Raw genomic sequence first — 14,205 nt, 5'->3', positions numbered from 1 at the left:
GGCTAAGCATAAAGATATAAAGGCTCTAGCGGTGCACACATGCCAAACCTAGTTATGCTAGGAGCAGTGGATTAGGGTATTTGAGGCTACAAGGGTGGAACATGCAATAGATAGGGTAACTCTACCTATCGATAAAAGACAGCTGAATTGTATGCAATATGTAGGAACCAGAGTAAAAGCATTTCGAAATCATATATGAACCAGGCTAGGGCTTGCCTTGTTCCTGACAAACCGAAGTGGATCTTCGATAAACTTGTACTTGACTTGTTCGTCGGAGGATAGGAATTGATCATCGGTGTTGTTGATCTTCATCGTCTCATACTCGTGCTCTATCGATCGCGAAGAAGCAAATACTAGAAAGAGAGAAATAACAATCAATACATGGCATCGATGCAATGCGCATACAAGTATGAATGATATGTCATATTAATGGAATTGAGTAAACCCTAGGTGCATCATCAGATTAAAGGGGTTCCGGCATCGAACCCCGACATATGAGAGGGGTTGATTAGGGTTTTCTACTAAGCTCCACTTTTAATGGGTTCAATCATGTATGAAACATGTATAAACAAATAGTAAAGGTTTTCCTGATCAATTTGATATATAATTTTATATTTTACTGATTTAATAATAATTATTTACCAATTACTGAAATAAACAGAAAATAGAAAAAGCTTTATTGCGTCATGCTGACGTCATGCTGACGTCAGCACGACCTTGAGCTCGCAGGTGGAGCAGCAATCGGCCGATTCGGGCCGCAATAGGGCGTGGGCGCGGGGGCAAAAGATGCAGCTCAACGCGGGGAGGCTTTTGGTGGCGGCGCCGCCCACCAATGGTCGCCGGAGCGACCACGGCGGCGATGGCCGGCGGCTAAGCTCGCAGGTTCGCGTGGCGGTGGTGCTAGAGAGCGAGAGGGAGAGGGATATGGGGTCCAGGAGGACCGCTAGCTCACCAGGAGCTCGGAGAAGTCGACGGCGAGGCCGGAGGTTGTCGGGAACGCCGGCGGGAGGCGAAGTCCGGCGGCACGGGCGGAGCTCGGTTCGGTCGATTCGAGCCGCCCCGGCGTGTGCTGGTGGTTGGAGGAGGACGGGAGCGACGCGGCGAAGCTCCGGGGCTGCTCGGCCGAGCGCGGGGAGGGGCAGAACGGCGGCGGCGACGAGCGTTGGCCGGGCCAGGGTTCCTCCCGCGCGGCGCAGAGAAGAGGAGAGGGGAGAAGGCGCGCGAGGTGAGGAGAGGATAGGGCAGAGGAGGAGGGCGTCGGCGGGCTTATCCCCTCGCCCAGGGGCGGCGACGAGGATCTCCACGGCGAGGCCGTCGATCGAGCGGCCGGACGAGAGCCAGGCAGCTCTCTGTCTGCCTGTCGAAAAAGACAGGCCATTTTTCCCAAAACCCCCTGCAGTTTTGGTGTTTGCCTGGAGAAAAAAAACAGGGGAAAACTACTCTATTTTGGTGTTTTGAAATCTTTTAAAGATTCAAAATGTCTCTAAAAATTTAGGGAAAACATTTTATGTCCTTCCCAATAATATTTGAGGATCGACATATTTAGGTTTTCGAAGTTTGAAATATTTCAAATAGAGGAAGAGATGCATATATTAAGGTTTCCACTTCAAATTAAGGTGCCAATTTTTCTTAATGCAATTTACATGATGCTCATGATGCACAAAACAACTCCTAATTAGGGTTGGCTAAAACAGGGCTGTTACAACTCTATCCCCCTTACAAGAATCTCGTCCCCGAGATTCCTAAGGTAGGAAAAGAGACGGTAACAAGGACTACACCGGTCTTCAACGAAGTTGTCGATGCCATGATGATCTTCTTTGTTGAGGAAGTTGATCCACGACATCATGAATGAAGTTGACCCACAACACCATGAATGAAGTGCTTCATTTTCTTCCCTTGAGGTTGTTGCTCAACTGCACCTAAAGGAAAGAGGGAATAACTCGGGAACGATGGATCTTCAAGAAGATCGAGTATCTCATGGGTAACTCATGGAAAAGAGTGTTCAAAAGCATCTCTTGAGCTAACAAACATGAAACACGTCAAGGTAAAGGAGGAGATGAAAGAATTTTCAAAGTTTGGTAGGCAATTGCTCCACACTTTACAAGAATACGAAGAGACAAGGTAGCGAAGAGTTAAACTGCCTTTGATACCATAACGAGGCACTCTTAGAGAGGGTGACTCGTAGAAGCATGAATAATTATACAACGAGAGCAACTTTAGACTTCATAGTCATAGTCGCTCTTTGGGCAAGGTTACATGAAATGATTGTTGTCTACTCAAAAGGCTAGGGCCTAGATGACTGACGAATTCACACAACGTGCGAATTGATTGGAACTTCAGGTACTAACCAAAGGAAACAGAAGGGTACTGTCTTGGGAGATGCCAAAGATCAGCTGTGGGGAGTGAAATTTCTCCGAATGAAGTTCCTGTCACCGGAGAAATGATTTCGAGGGATTGACCACCGAGAGACATTTAGCAACTTTGCTTATAATGTTCTCACTAATATCATAGACACCAATTTTAGGCTATTGATGAGCCTTAAATTGGTCATCGAGTCTTGGTCGAACTTCGGAATTCAAAAGATGCTACGAGGGCAACTCTTAGAATAATCCGCACAAGATCCTTATAGAGAGTGGTTATTACTGATGATTGAAGAGATGATGACATTAGGCCTTCCGGCTAATTGTGTTAACCATGACATCAATCTTGCCGGATTTACAAAGAGCCCTATGTCAAGAATCCTTGAGAAACACTAACCATCATTGCCGCTTGAGATTCAGCTTAGGTTAGGTGTAATGATATTTCAGACTTAGCAAGTCCATATAGAAATTTGCAATAGATACCTCCAAGGTAAAGATGCTAGATTCTCAAGATATAGACTACAATGTCAAGCTCCAAATGATTGAGATAGATTGCGTAATCCATGTGGTTGCGATTGCTAAAAGGAAATTGCGCTCATATGAACTACTTGAAGTGAGACATAATTGAGTCCTAGTGGGGACATCAAAGAAGATTTTGAAGTTCTTAAACTTCTTCTCTTTCTTGAACAAACCAGTTAGTGGCTTAGTGTGCACAAAGGAAATTTTCAAGGAAATGGAGGTAACAACCTACCATCTCAAGAATATTCCGCACATGCATAACCGACTTGCGATGATTCCCGAGGAAAGGAAAGGGAACTCTACTCGGATCCACGGCGACATCTTTCAGCAAATGCACGTGAACCAGAGAAGGTCACTTCCAACATCCAGAACACATGTTTCATGATAACACAAAGATGGTTCTCAAAAGTTTCCAATATTAGTGCCAACTGTTCAATATGAATCTCTTTAATCATGGAGGAAATAAGAATGTCATCGATGGGCTCAATAACAAACTTATCAAGATACTCCAATGAGGGACTCATATTCTCTATGCTGACGTCAGCACGACCTTGAGCTCGCAGGTGGAGCAGCAATCGGCCGATTCGGGCCGCAATAGGGCGCGGGCGCGGGGGAAAAAGATGCAGCTCGACGCGGGGAGCTTTTGGTGGCGGCGCCGCCCACCAATGGTCGCCCGAGCGACCACGGCGGCGATGGCCGGCGGCTAAGCTCGCAGGTTCGCTTGGCGGTGGCGCTAGAGAGCGAGAGGGAGAGGGATATGGGGTCCAGGAGGACCGCTAGCTCACGAGGAGTGTAATGTCCCAGGTTTAGAGACGATCGAGGGGTAGATTTTAGAAAGGGATGTGCATTGCATAGTAAATTCTGGGGAAATTTCGCGCTTTTAAACAAAAACTGCATCGAAGGGGGACAAGTTTCTCTCTCGACACCTTACAGGGTTAGGGTTTCGAGAGTGCGACAAACTTGTATCTCACTTCACTAGTTTAGGGTTTTGAGAAGAGAGGGGAGAGTTTGCATGATTGAATTCTAACTAAAGTGACATGGTTGAATTCAAACCAATGATGAATTTGAATTTCAAATTCAAACATTAAATAATTACCCTAAATAATTCAATTGTGAGGAAATTCATTAAGTAAATTATAAATAATAAACAATATGAGCAATTAAAGTAAAGTAAAGCTCATTAGAGAAAAACCTTGAGCTTTATTGATCATCACACAATTTACATTGTCATTACATTATTCATAAGAGAAAAGAAATGAATAATACAACAAATTACAAGAATTGCTCAAATAAGAAAAAGAAGATTACAAATAATGACCTATCCTAAATTACAAGTCTAGTTTCATAAGATGATTGAATCTGATGATCTTCATCTTCACTTGATTACATCCTTGATTCCCTGCACAAAATCACAACAAAAAGAAGTTATGCCAAGTGGCATAGCCACTTGGCAGGTTAGAAATCAAATGAAAATAGGGAATGATCAGATAGGACCAAAGTGGTCGAGCTGATCCATGCCACAGTCAAGTTCCAGGCCCAGGTGCACAGCACATGCCTACACACACACACAGCCTGCTCACAGGGCTGTGTGCATGCAGCACACACACACAGTGAGTCACCAAAGTGACAAGCAAGAGCTGTCGACCAAGGAGAGCAAGTGAGCACCATATATAACCTTTTCAGAGCCAAACCCTAGCCATTTGCTTCATCCATCGACGAGCAGCAGTGGTAAGTCACCAAGAACACCAAGAACAGCTAGAACAAGAAGAACAGCCGAGTGCTTGTTCAACTGCATTCAACCTCACCACTGAAACCAAATCAAGATCACCAGGAGGAGCAGGGCAAGTAAACCAACCACAAGCTCATCACAGAAGCAAAACCTCTACATCAACAAATCATCTAGGAGCTGGAGTGAGGTATAAACAAGATCAACCTGAGCAAAACTCTGTTTTGCTCATAAATAAGCATACACTTGCATCACAAAAGCAAAGTGGGTATGAAACCCTGTTTGCATCATCATCTGGCTACTAAGCCTTTTGGTGCAAGCAAACTAGAGAACAGACAGTGGGAGATTTCCAAGGGGAACATTGGCATGTCAACAAGATGACATACCAGAGAAATCCAACCTGGATTAATCCCTAACTAGCCATTCCAAAATCATCCAGCACCTAAAGCCTAGCAAGCCATCAGATATTAGACAGATCCTGTCTATTTTTGTTGTCAACAGTAAAGGTACTTGGAAAACCAACATGGTTACTTCCAGTGAGAGATCCACCAAATCATAGCCAGCCAACAAATAGGGGAGCTACCCTAGGGCAGCACAAGCCTACTGCCAGGGTCACCTCAAACCCTAGATCAACCACACCAACAAGCCAAATACATATATTATCACCCTGGTTGGGTTCAAATGAGGGCTAGGGTTCCCAATCACTGTGGGCATCCATCTAGCCTAATCCAACCAACTGTGATGATCATCACTGTATAGTTCACATCAATTATCCACTGAATTAATTAAAGCAACATAGATAATTGAGATTAACAAGTAAATCATAAAACAGAACCATGCTAATGATCCAATGGATCACTACAAGTGTCAGCAGATGCTTGAGCAAGCACTTGCACTAATCTGTGCCACACACATACATAGAATCAAGTAACAGCATGGCACAGGCAACAATTACATCATATACTGACCAACAGTTAATGAGCACATGAACACCAGAGCCTACCATAGCATGCTAGAGCATGCTAGAGCATCACTAAGCAACAGAGCATAAGCCAAGCATTTAATTGGCCACAGATAATCAACAAGTGCTTCACAGGCAACCAAATAGATAATTCAATAATTGTATCCAGAAGCACATCCAAGGCAGGATGAACCCTAGATCAAGATAAATAAGTAAAGCACTTGGTGCTCATCACTGAATCATGCAGTTAACCAGCAGTAATGCTCAATCAAGCTTACCCATGATATTGAGCACAAGGGACAGCATCTCAGTGCCCTGGAACTTGCAAATTGCAAGGATTACACATGGTAATCAAGCCAGGGCAGTCAAATTGAATACACATGAATTTCTAGCCAGAATAGTAAATAGAACAGAGGCACAGGGAAGGTTCTAAGCCCGATATGCGAGATTCAACAAGCATATGGCTCGGGAACATGCACAGAACTGTGCACAATCAAGATAACAAGAATTAAGCCAGCTAATAGGCAGAATAGAGCAGCACCGTAGCTAGGATTCATAGCAGTAGCTCTAGCAGCAGCAGCACACGCCACACAGCAAGCCAGGCGCAACAGAGCAGCAGCAACAGCACGGCAGGCCCTCCATTGGGAGGAAAGCATTGGCTAGAGCTACTGAGAGAGGAAGAAGAACAGGCACACAGGGGAGAAGAAGAGGTGGAGGACGTACCAGGGTCGAGCAGGCCAACCACCATGGCGGCCACGGCAGCACATGCCAGGGCGCGGCGGCACCAGGCCAAGCCAGGCCATGGCGGCGCCACAGCACCACCCCATCGTGGCGGCCACAGCACCATCTCGCCCGGGGCTTGGGGAACCACGGGATCAAGCGGATCTCGAACCCTAGGCATGGCGGCGAGGGTCGATGGCAAGCGAGGGATGGCGTCAGCTCCAAATCGACGCGGAGAGAATGAATTGCCGTCGTCTGGCAGTTCGATTGCGCCCCATGGCGTAGGCCATGGCGGCCAGAGACCGCCGGAATCGGCCGGCGACGGTGCGGGCGACGCAGGTCGCCAGTGAGAGCGGAGGGGATTAGGGTTAGGACGAGCGGCGCGAGGTGAGGGAGTGAGCGACCGACCGCTCGGGTCGGTTGGACCCGAGCTGGTCTAGCCCAACCCACTGGGCTCCACTGACAGGTGGGCCCAGGGGCAAATCAGTCTTTTCCAAATTTCATTAAAAAAACCATAAATTTGGAAATTCAATAGAAAATTGATAAAAGATCTAAAAAAATAATTAAAAATATGAAAATAGATCAGCATAAAATTCTCTATTTAAATAAAATATCAAAGAGAATTTTTGAAGACAATTCAGAATAAGTCCTATTTTGATGATTTAAATAATCATTTAAATCACATACCTAATTTCCTATAATGAAAAAAAGTCCATTAATGTATTTGGATTTTAAAAACACCTTGACAACATTTCAAGGTTGTATTTTACTTTAAAATCAAGTATCCTCAAAATTATTCTTAGTATTAACCTCTTACATGAAATAATAACGACATCGGGAAGGGGGAACAAACCCTAAAAATGGAATCATGCATAACTGCTTCTTTAACCATTGCCCTTATCGGATAATGATGCTATTTTTCAGAGACAGAGGACAAGGGTCAGTCCACACCTTCCAACTGCAAAACTTTGCAGTGTTCAGGCAAGTTCATCACTTGCTCATATCATTTGAGTATTTTTATCAAATTACTTGCAAAGTACTATGGTTATCACTATTGCACAAAATTCAAAACCACTACTTTCATAACTATGAACATGACTATGTGGTGGGCAATGGAACCATGGATTGTGTTGATATGGTGGAGGTTCCATTGCACGGGTTTATATCCATCTAGGATTAAACAACAAATGTTGCCAGTGATTCTTGTGCCGTAATACCCGTGTTAACCATAAGATCCGGAGTGGGACGGAGTAGTCAAAAGTGTTTCCACCTCTCGTTCATCAACGGATGTGCTTTACCGTAGACACTTGTATCTGTCGGCGGCAAGCGGTAGGCTGGGGAAGCCTTAAGTCCCCACGGCACAGTCCGTAGACACTTGTCGTTCGAAGAACAAGCGGTAGGCTGGGGAAGCCTTAAGTCCCCACGGTATTCCGATCTATGATGGGTTGCAGCCACCGGCGTAGGAGTGTATGGTAGAGCCCAGCACTGTTGTCGTGGTCGGGGTCCACCCTGAAATTACGGGAATAATGGGACCAACATGGACCCAGGGTCGGCGCATGCAACAAAGGGTGGGTGTTCGAGGTAGCGGAGGAACATGATTGGCTAGACCTTATACCGGGCCTCACACCTAAGGAAGTGTGAACGGGAAAGCTGCCCGGTTGGCACCAAGGTTAAGATCTCTTATGGGTAAAGCAACACACCTCTGCAGAGTGTAAAGAACTGTGACATGTCACTCCCTGTTCCGGGATTGAGGAACTGCGAACGCGGCCGGAAAGGAGCTCCATGAAGTTCTAGTAAACCGGTGAAGGCTGACGGACATAGCTCTTTGAAATAAAAGCAATCTCTTGAAGAAACGTTTAACAAAACTTGCATTGGTATTAGACTTTCTGGTCTAATATCGTAGTTAGTGCATTAAACACCTCTTATCTATAATGAACTTGTTGAGTACGCTCGTACTCATACCACTCTTAAATCCCATGCTTAGATTGTCTGAACCGTCTGGAGGAGGACTACGACAACAATAAAGGAGCCGAGATTATCGGCTATGATGAACCTGACCTCTCAGGAGGAGTTGAAGGCGTAGACTATCTCATAGTCTACGGAACCGGGGAGGCTTCCGGTGGAGATCAAGCCTAGAAGAACCTAGTAGTAGTTGTAGCCGAGCAGCACAAACTCTTTATATTTAGCTGCTCGAGGAAATAAATGTATCACTTAATGAGACTTATATATTGTAAACTAAGTTGGGTTCGCCTCGAACCCAGGAGTATTCCTCTTAGGACCCAAGAGGAGCTCCGTGACGACATGTGTATGTTAATTGTAATAATATGTGAATGAGTTATGGACCTTGCTATGTTCTGTTGTACTACTCTGAGGGATGTAATATTTGCGGAATGGTACTTCGTGAATGTTATATCAACGACTGGCATACTACAACATGCGGTGGTATGCGGGGTCACCACAGTTGGTATCAGAGCAAAAGCTTTGACCTTAGGTTGGAACCTAGTAAATGGGACCAAACGTTAGGAGTCAAATAGGACTAATAAAGAATTCTCTAAAAATATGGTGTATATTCAATTGAGAATACAACAATCATATGTTTTAGTGCGATAATTCTTTATTATCTCTATTATGATGCATTATTACTAATCTTATAATCTTTCTATTTCTACAGCCAACATGGCAAGTTCACGACCGGGAAGAAACGTGAAAGTTATGGATTCCACATTGAGCGAATACCAAGGAGGACTTGCTGATATCCTACGAGCCATGTTACTAGAATTTGGGTGCGATCCCCAGATTCCAGTAAAGAAGTACATGTTCTATGATGGTCCTGTATTGGCCAAGTGCAGGGTAGGACTGCGACTTCCCGAATCTTTGGGAATGAGCGTAGTCATGCCAGCTGGAGAAGCTAGGACAACCAACACAGCCTACCATATAGCTGTTATGAGAGCCATAACCGACATACGGGAACATAAGACAAAAGAGCTTATGGATTCCGAGTTCTCCCATATTCCTCATAATCAGGAGGAAGAAGATCCCATGCTCAACCACTACAAATATGCTAAACGCAAACCCATAGCAGCGGCAAAATATATGGATAATAGCCGTAATTTCATATCATTACTCTTTCAGTTGAACCATCATCTGATAGGAGCAATTGATACGATGCTCGAGGAATTCACTGAACCCAAGGAGGAGAGTAGGGGGAAAGAACCTATGGAGAATGTAGTGCACACACCAGTTTATTCAGCTGGTGACTACATCAGTATTGATCCACTTGCACGTGAACCTACACCTGTTACACCTGGGAACTATCTGGGTAGTTCCTATGGGGGATACGAAGGCGGAGAGGAATCCGGAAACAACCATCGTTCCGAGACTCCTATCGAGAATTCCAGGGGTTGGCGTTGGGGATCGGATACTGGAACTCATAGTACTTCTGTGTATTATGATGGAGAGATGAATGATGACGCAACAACCCAGAACCAGAGCTATCCTAGTAACGAAGGAGTGGACGGAGGATATCCGACACAAGTTGAGTCGGGTATGAGTTTTGGTAACCCATATGGTGGGGCTACAGGGGAGTACACCCGATGGGTGGACTATGATGCACTCAACGATCAGTTTGTGAACACTGATTTCTCCTTAGGATCATCGTCTGATTCGGATTACAAGCCAACGGGGAGACCTTATGTTCCAGGGTCTATCAGGAGGACGACACGTTCGACCGGATGGAAGCCTGGGATGTACCGGGAGTGAAGATCGACTAGAGTCCACCAAGGGAGGCGAGGCTATAATACACAAGTACCACGTGTATTATAGTTTGTAATATTTGTATAAATTTGTACATATACTTTAATAAGTGAGTTTGCATACTCACATCGACTTGAGTATTGTAATAAGACCACTTATGTATGTATATACAGGGTATATGTTTTGTATGATTTGGATTTGCTTCTTGATTTCCATTGCGTGACTAGTTCTGTGCACAAAGTTGAGCTCAGAAAACTTGCGCATGGAGTAATTATGAGTATCATCTTGTGTTGCAGAACTAGGGGGATTATGTCGGGAACGTTAGGAGACGAGACTGAAGCGCAGCGCATGGAGCGCGAAGCAAAACAAAAGGAAGAGGCTGAGGGTGCAGCCAGAGATCAGTTTCCACCACCACCACCACCCATGACGCAGCAAAATTTCATCCAGTACATGCAGCTGGTAGAAGAGAGGCAGCGTGTAACACTGGAGCAGCAGAATAAATTCTTTCAAGAGTTGCTGCAGCAGAACAGGGTGGAGAGACCTGAGAACCCGGGAGTCACATTAGCAGACTTCCAAAACACTAAGCCTATATCTTTCGCGTATGCACCCGAGCCAATGGACGCGGAAGATTGGCTGATGGATACTGAGCGTAAGCTCAACACCGTTGGATGTAACGACCAAGAGAAGGTTCGTTATGCTACCCATCTGTTATGTGGACCTGCCGCATCATGGTGGGACAATATTGTAGCCGTTTATCCGGCTGGAAAGGTATTTACCTGGGAGGAATTCACGAGGAAGTTCAGGGAATCCAATGTCCCTGAAAGTATTGTGGAGCTGAAGCGTCGAGAATTTGAGAGTCTCGAGCAGAAGGACAAGGCAATCCTGACCTATGTCAGGGAGTTCTCTAAACTGTCCCGGTACGCTGTTGAGGAAGTCAACACCGAGGACAAGAAGAAAAAGAGATTTCTGAGGGGGTTGAGTCCCCAATTCAAGGTACAGCTCCGTATGATGAGAGCGACGGAGTTTCAAGAGTTGGTGGATGCAGCCATCACTCTAGAAGACGATTTCAAGCAATTACAGGAGGAGAAGAGGAAAAAGGCCAAGTTTGAGCCTAAGAGGTTTGTTAGTAACAAGCCTAATACCAGCTTGAGTTTCAAGCCCAGATACAACAACAACAACAACAACAACAACAACAACAACAACTACTACTACGGTAGTAGGAAGAACCAAGCGTTCCAGACTGCAAATCAAATAATTTGCAGAAGCTGTGGATTCACAGGGCATTTGGCCAAAGACTGTAAGAAGCCAAAGATTATATGCTTTGGTTGTCGCCAGGAGGGGCACATGCTGAAGGACTGCCCCAAGAGAAATACCGGAGGGGGTCAGTCAGGAGGTGGAAGTCGAGGAGGAAACACCGAAGGCAACTGGAAGAATAAGAAGCCCTTCGGCAAGCTGAACTGTACCAGTCTGGAGGAGGTGGTCAACTCTGACCAGGCGGTGATAGGTACGCTCCAGATACTCACTCATCCTGGCAAAGTACTTTTTGATACTGGTGCAACTACATCATTCATATCGCAACAATTCATCATCAAACATGGGATTAGTTGCACTAAGTTAGATACACCCATAACCATACTTTCTGCGGGGGAACGATAGTAGTAACCCATGCCAAACAAAAACAAGTCATTATGATCAATAAGTGCGCGTTTGACGCGGACCTGTTCATTTTACCGATGAAGGACATTGATGTCATTCTTTGTATGAACTGGTTAGAAGCTAATGGAGCATTGATCGACTGTGTAAGCAAGACAGTATCATTGAAAAGTCCCGATGGAAGTAGAATGATCTACCAAGGCGACAAACATACACAGATTGAAGTTGAGTGATGCGTGTGGTTGGCACGTCCGTTGGGAACCCCAAGAGGAAGGTGTGATGCGCACAGCGGCAAGTTTCCCTCAGTAAGAAACCAAGGTTTAATCGGACCAGTAGGAGTCAAGAAGCACGTTGAAGGTTGATGGCGGCGAGATGTAGTGCGGCGCAACACCAGGGATTCCGGCGCCAACGTGGAACCTGCACAACACAACCAAAGTACTTTGCCCCAACGAAACAGTGAAGTTGTCAATCTCACCGGCTTGCTGTAACAAAGAGTTAACCGTATTGTGTGGAAGATAATTGTTTGCAGAAAACAGTAGAACAAGTATTGCAGTAGATTGTATTTCAAGTAAAGAGAATTGGACCGGGGTCCACAGCTCACTAGAGGTGTCTCTCCCATAAGACGAACAAGCATGTTGGGTGAACAAATTACAGTTGGGCAATTGACAAATAAAGAGGGCATGACCATGCACATACATATCATGATGAGTATAGTGAGATTTAATTGGGCATTACGACAAAGTACATAGACCGCCATCCAACCGCATCTATGCCTAAAAAGTCCACCTTCGAGGTTATCATCCGAACCCCTCCAGTATTAAGTTGCAAAGCAACAGACAATTGCATTAAGTATGGTGCGTAATGTAATCAACAACTACATCCTTAGACATAGCATCAATGTTTTATCCCTAGTGGCAACAAGCACAACACAACCTTAGAACTTTCTCGTCACTCGTCCTGGTGTCAATGCAGGCATGAACCCACTATCGAGCATAAGTACTCCCTCTTGGAGTTACAAGCATCTACTTGGCCGGAGCATCTACTAGTAACGGAAAGCATGCAAGATCATAAACAACACGTAGATATAACTTTGATAATCAACATAACAAGTATTCTCTATTCATCGGATCCCAACAAACGCAACATATAGAATTACAGATAGATGATCTTGATTATGTTAGGCAACTCACAAGATCCGACAATGATAGCACAATGGGGAGAAGACAACCATCTAGCTACTGCTATGGACCCATAGTCCAGGGGTAGACTACTCACACATCACACCGGAGGCAACCATGGCGGCGTAGAGTCCTCCGGGAGATGATTCCCCTCTCCGGCAGGGTGCCGGAGGCGATCTCCAGGATCCCCCGAGATGGGATCGGCGTTGGCGGCGTCTCTGGAAGGTTTTCCGTATCGTGGCTCTCGGTACTGGGGGTTTCGTCATGGAGGCTTTAAGTAGGCGGAAGGGCAAGTCAGGAGGGGGCACAGGGGCCCCAGACCACAGGCCGGCGCGGCCAGGGGGTGGGCCGCGCCGCCCTAGGGTTTGGGCACCCTGTGGCCCCACTTCGTTTCGTCTTCGGACTTCTGGAAGCTTCGTGGAAAAATAGGCCCCTGGGCTTTGATTTCGTCCAATTCCGAGAATATTTCCTTACTAGGATTTCTGAAACCAAAAACAGCAGAAAACAAAGAATCGGCACTTCGGCATCTTGTTAATAGGTTAGTTCCAGAAAATGCACGAATATGACATAAAGTGTGCATAAAACATGTAGATAACATCAATAATGTGGCATGGAACATAAGAAATTATCGATACATTGGAGATGTATCAGCATCCCCAAGCTTAGTTCTGCTCGTCCCGAGCAGGTAAAACGATAACACAGATAATTTCTGGAGTGACATGCCATCATAACCTTGATCATACTATTTGTAAAGCATATGTAGTGAATGCAGCGATCAAAACAATGTATATGACATGAGTAAACAAGTGAATCATAAAGCAAAGACTTTTCATGAATAGCACTTCAAGACAAGCATTAATAAGTCTTGCATAAGAGTTAACTCATAAAGCAATAATTCATAGTAAAGGCATTGAAGCAACACAAAAGAAGATTAAGTTTCAGCGGTTGCTTTCAACTTGTAACATGTATATCTCATGGATATTGTCAACATAGAGTAATATAATAAGTGCAATAAGCAAGTATGTAGGAATCAATGCACAGTTCACACAAGTGTTTGCTTCTTGAGGTGGAGAGAAATAGGTGAACCGACTCAACATTGAAAGTAAAAGAATGGTCCTCCATAGAGGAAAAGCATCGATTGCTATATTTGTGCTAGAGCTTTGATTTTGAAAACATGAAACAATTTTGTCAACGGTAGTAATAAAGCATATGCATCATGTAAATTATATCTTATAAGTTGCAAGCCTCATGCATAGTGTACTAATAGTGCCCGCACCTTGTCCTAATTAGCTTGGACTACCGGATCATCACAATGCACCGTTTTAACCAAGTGTC

This window comes from Lolium rigidum, chromosome 1 (assembly GCF_022539505.1).
Source record: "Lolium rigidum isolate FL_2022 chromosome 1, APGP_CSIRO_Lrig_0.1, whole genome shotgun sequence".
Lineage (NCBI taxonomy): Eukaryota > Viridiplantae > Streptophyta > Magnoliopsida > Poales > Poaceae > Lolium > Lolium rigidum.
Note: the sequence above shows the minus strand (reverse complement) of the source record.